Here is a 6,000-nt window from a genome sequence, read left to right as displayed (position 1 = left end):
CTCCACCTGCTGTCCCTCCCCCCACTCCCCCGATAGCTTGCTGCCCTGCCCCCTCCTGTAGCTCTCTGCCACCTGCTTGTAGCTTGCTGCCCCACCCTCCTGCTGATCTGTGATCCAGTCATTACGCAGTCGGTCTTTAACAACCATTTGCATATTACATCTTTATTGTATAGGATATTTTTTAAAAGTAATTCATGCTCCTTGTATTCAGTTTGGACTACTAGTATGCATAAAACTATAAAGAAGAAAATAAATATTATGGCAAACTCTAACATCTGGAGAGAATCATTGGTTAATATTTGAAGCAGTATTTCCTTCCAGTCTTTTTTCTATGCACATGTATCCCCAATCTGTTTTACTCAACTGCCTGAGCCTTCTGTGGTGTTTGCTAGAGCATCTCAGAGTAACTGCTCAGCTTCTAGGGTCTCAAAGAACGGACCTACAGCAGAGGTGCATTTGATAGCTCTTCCTCTCTCAGCAAGTGAGGTGTTGGTATTGTACACAATCTCTGTGTATGAGCTCACATGTCTGCCTTGTGGAGAGTAAAACCTGCTCCCATACCAAAAACACACCCGAGAAGGCTGCCAGGATATCTCCTGCCTCTGGGCTTGTAATGAGAGCCTATTTAAGCTAGGTAAATAATTCAGAGGAAAAAAATTTATCTGGGTTTCTTGGCATTCTGTTCTGTGCTCTGTTATTTAGATGAAGAGATATAATGATGGTTTTATTCTGGTTAAGGACACACTAGCCACGGGGCCCCGAGCTGGATCCTTTCCCCAGATCAAGGCTTCACAAAGGCCATCTAAGGGCCTGCACCCCTGCACCTCTCAACTGTCTCATGGTTGTTCATTCCTTATCTTACCAAAATCAACCAGTGTGCCCGGTTAGGCTACGTGGGTCTGCAAAGCTGGGCAAATCCATTTGACCCAAAGCCTTTTTAGGTAGTGGCAATGCAGAGATCCTTTTGCTCTGTTATAAGACATGTATGGAGTCCAGCAGGGTTGTCGCAAGCCTCTTTTGATTTGGGGCAGTGTCCACAATTTCACACAGAAGTAACAGCAGAACCACAGTTTTGGTGAGTGATTCTCATATCATTGCAGTTTGGCTTCACATGATGGGTGCTTTTGAGCCCTGAAATCTTCCCTTGGTATCTGTGCCCCTCCACCTTTGTGTGGAGGAGCCCAACAACCCTTCAGATGCATTTAGAGGTGTGCAGGTGTATGTTTATATATGTGTGCAATGAGTGATTTTGTGTGCATGCATGTGTGTGTGTGTGTGTGTGTGTGTGTGTGTGTATAAAGGGATGGAAAGGGAGAAACACTCCAAGTTCAACCTTATACAATTTCTTCTTCTCTAGGTCTAATTTAAACAAATATATATTTTTACTGATTTCAGAGAGGAAGGGAGAAGGAGAGAGAGAGAAACATCAATGATGAGAGAGAATCACTGATTGGCTGCCTCCTGCACTCCCACACTGGGAATGGAGCCCACAACCCAGGCATGTGCCCTGACTGGGAATTGAACTGTGACCTCCTGGTTCATAGGTCAGGGCTCAACCACTGAGCCACGCTGGCTGGGCAACTAGGTCTAACTTTTTAAACTATTTTGATCATGAAAATATCTGCTCCGCCATACAATTTTTCTTCACCCTGAAATATACTAAACTGGCTCTCTGACATCCCTTGAGGGGTCCCAGATTGCAAGAGAGTGGCCAGGGAGGGAGGTGGGAGGTTGGCCAGCTGGGGAGGGACCGTGGGAGGGCTCCAGGGCATGTCCAGCCCATCTCACTCAGTCCCGCTCAGCTGGACCCCAGCAGCAAGCTAACCTACTGGTCGGAGCGTCTGCCCCCTGGTGGTCAGTGCATGTCATATTGAGCAGTTGAGCAGCCTTAGCATATCATTAGCATATTACGCTTTGATTGGTTGAACAGCTGACCTGACAACTGGATACTTAGCATATTAGGCTTTTATTATATAGGATTTCTATATTTTATTTATATGTGTATGTATCTATGCGTGTATGTACACACACACACACACACACACACACACACAACCTCACTTGTAACTTGAGGGAAAGCTCTGAGTGGCCTTTCTCATTAAATAGTTTGAGCTGACGCTTATGCCCCCTGGTGGTTGAAAGGCAGCAAGACAGGTGACTGGTCCGTGGTACTGAAAATGTTTTCTCTGGGTGAATGGGAAATTGTTATTCCCATCTATGTTTTAATTGTTATTACCATTATTGTTGTTACACCACTTTCTACCAGGTATTATTATTCACGAGGACACTATTAACCATTTAGCCTCGAACTGTGCTACGTAAGCATTTCACACACCTTATTTCAGGAAAGACTTGTAACAACCCTCTGGTGTAACTATTGTTAGCACTGGTGTTGATGGAACAGGAAGCTACAGCTCAGAGAAGTTGTATAATTTGCTCAGAATCACACACTTGTAGGAAATGGGTCTAGGACTTGACCCCAGACTTGACCCCTGCTCTTAACCACTGCCAGTTAGAGCAGCATTTCTCACATGTGAGCTGCATGTGGACCTCTTTCAAAGAAAATACTTTCTTATGAACCAAACTAGTGGCCCGGTGCACAAAATTCATGCGGGGGGGTTGTCCCTTAGCCCGACCTGCACCCTCTCCAATCTGGGACCCCTCAGGTGATGTCCGACTGCCAGTTTGGCCTAAACCGGCAGTTGGACATCCCTCTCGCAATCCGGGACTGCTGGCTCCTAACTGCTCACCTGCCTGCCTGCTTGATCACCCCTAACCACTCTGCCTGCCGGCCTGCTCGCCCCCAACTCCCCCCCCCCGCTGGCCTGCTCGCCCCCAACTGCCCCCCCTGCTGGCCTGATTGCCCCCAACTGCCCCCCCTGCTGGCCTGATTGCCCCCAACTGCCCCCCCTGCCGGCCTGCTCAACCCCCAACTGGCCCCCCCTGCCAGCCTGCTTGCCCCCAACTGCCCCCCACTGCCGGCCTGATCACCCCCAACTGCCCTCCCCTCCTGGCCTGATCGCCCCTAACCACCTCTTCCTCGGCCCCGCCACCATGGCTTTGTCCAGAAGGACATCAGGAAGGTCTCCCAGAAGGTCTCGCGATCTAATTAGCATATTACCCTTTTATTAGTATAGATAACATTGACACTCCTTCGAGAAACTGCATTAAAAGTAAAACCCTGTAACTGCAGGTGATCCCCGAGCATCATCACAGCCATCCATATGGCAAAAGACTCACCTGCAAGGGACTTCCCTAGAGGGCATCCACTGAAATTAAAGTATAACTAAATGTAATTCCCAAGGGACATGGGGAAGGCACTGACTTCTCCATCAATTCTACAGAGCCCAGTAGGAGAAATACTAGTATAGAATATGGGAAAAGAATAAAGTGGTTGGTGTCACATTGTCCATTTAATAGTGCATATAAGAGAGTTCCTCATTGGCTGGCCCTTTAATTGTATATATTTTTATATTCCATAAGTGTTTTCTTGGACTTCATTTGAAAGTCCTGAGTCGCAGAGCTGCGGAGCTGCCTTAGGCAGTGTTCCCTCCCTCCCGCCCCCCAACCCTCCCACCCTCCCACCCAGGCAGAGAGAAGACAAAGGCTGCAGTAAATCTGGTTGATTAGGAAGTGATCCCAGGGGGCAGGATGAAGAACAGAAGAAGCAAGGAAAACCGTAGGAGACGGCTCTTGAGTTGCCCACCAGGACCCTCTGCAGAGTGTGTAGAGTGACCTCAGGGTTGTCAGCCTTCCTGAGGGAGGAGTGGGACATCGTCCTCCCTTGCTCGGCTCATTATCCCACTCTCCATGGGTGCAGGGTTCCCAGGCACGCCCCACAAGGCTGTCTGTGGAGCACCGAGCTCCCGACAAGCCCCACGTGGTCTGCTCCTTTCCTGTAGCCACTGTGACAAATCACCACAAACTGGGCACCTTCAAACAGCAGATATTTATTCTCCCACACTTCTGGAAGCCAGAGGTCCAACATCAGTTTCACTGGGCCGAGATCAAGGTGTCCTAGAGCAGTGGTCGGCAAACTGTGGCTCGCGAGCTACATGCGGCTTGCGAGCCGCGGTTTGCCACTCTGTTGACTGATGAGTTTGCCGACCACTGTCCTAGAGCCTTGCTCCCACTGTTACCAGATGGGGTCTGGGCCTGGAGTGGGTCTGCCTCAGGCTGGCCGGTGGTGTGTGGGTGTTTGACTTCCTGCAGGGAGGATTTCACAATATGGGTCCAGATGATTTTGAGAGTACGTCTATTAAAGCTGGGGACAGGGAAACAAAAGGACGGCTTCAGGTAGAAGAAGCACCAGGAGAGAGCCTAGGCAGGGCTGCTTTAACTCACCGGGAAGTCAGAGGAAAAGGCGGCCTTGGAGACAGGTCCAGGGGGTTAGCCCAGGACAAGCTGCCACTGCCCATTGCTCCCCTGATTGCAAGTCTCATGGTGACCCTCAGAGTTTAGGAGAAAGAGAGCAGAGATGCAAGATGTGGGCACAGTACACACCACAGGCCCCTTGTCTTAAGACTTCGCATCTGCCGAAACCGGTTTGGCTCAGTGGGTAGAGCGTCGGCCTGCGGACTCAAGGGTCCCGGGTTCGATTCCGGTCAAGGGCATGTACCTTGGTTGCGGGCACATCCCCAGTGGGAGGTGTGCAGGAGGCAGCTGATCGATGTTTCTCTCTCATCGATGTTTCTAGCTCTCTATCCCTCTCCCTTCCTCTCTGTAAAATATCAATAAAATATAATTAAAAAAAAAAAAAGACTTCGCATCTTTCTTTGGCCTGCAGGCATCCTAGGGGAGGGCTCAGGGAAGGGTCTTAACAGAATATGCATTAGCTTTCCAGGTGAGAACCTTCAATATGCTGATTCATTAAAATGTGTGTAGAGAGGGGTTAGAGTTATTTTCTGGTTAGTTTTATTTTTAAGGAATGTCATCAAAGAGGGACCGAGGCCAGTCTGCCCCAGCAAGGTCTGGAATGTGCCAACCATTTGCTCCTAAGTGTCATTGGTTAGGGAAGACAAAACCTGTGACTCCTTACCTGGCTATAAATTGCTCAAGTTGTGTGGCCTTGTTTAATTATTTTGTCTCAGTTTCCCTTATTCCACTGCCAAGGAATGTCCCTAGCTTCTCACTAACTTGTCTCACATCTCAGGCTCTGGGGAGAATCCCTCCGGGTCCCTTCCAGCTTCTGGTGGCTTCCATGTTCCTGGGCTTGTGGCCCATCACCACATTGCCCTCTCCTCTGTATGCGTCACATCTGCTTCTTTCTTCATCATTGTGATGGCATTTAGGGCCCACCTGAGAAATCAGGAAAATCTGGTCTCAAGATCCTTAGTCACATCTGCAAAGAGTAAGATGACATCTGCACGTTCCAGGGATGACGATATATATATGTCATTGGGGAGCCATTTTTCAGCCTACCACAGGTGGGAAGCAAGAGATAAGCCTTGCTCCACAGCAGATGGAGGCTCCTTGGAGCTGGTGATCCTTCATGGGGCTGGAAGCACCAGGGCAAGAGATGCCGAAGAGGATGTCACTGCACACCTTCTCCTGACAGACCAGAGATGTTCTGGGCCAAAGGATACATGTGTTTGCAATTTTGAAAAATATTGCCAAATTGATCTTGAAAAAGAAGGGATACCTATTTACACTCCCCCAAATGTATTAGAATGTCTATTTCCCCACATTGTTTTTACACAGTGTATTATCAAATGTTTTTATCTGTGCCAATCTCAAAGATGAAAATAGCGTCTTAGTATAATTTTAATTTGTATTTTTCTTATTACAGTGAAATTGGACATCTTTTTTATCTGTGTACAGCTTGTTCTTTCTTTAACCATTTTTCTTGTTGTTTTTTCTTATTCATTTGTAAAACTCTTTACATATTAGGAAAATTGAGCCTTTGTATGGGGTATGTCTGTGCTAAAATAGAAACTTTATGTCATTGAAGCAACATTTTTCTTTAATTTTGTGAATTGTAATAGTATAACTGATTACACA

This window comes from Plecotus auritus, assembly GCF_963455305.1.
Source record: "Plecotus auritus genome assembly, chromosome: 3".
In the NCBI taxonomy this organism is placed as follows: Eukaryota; Metazoa; Chordata; class Mammalia; order Chiroptera; family Vespertilionidae; genus Plecotus; species Plecotus auritus.
This window is presented reverse-complemented; position numbering follows the sequence as displayed.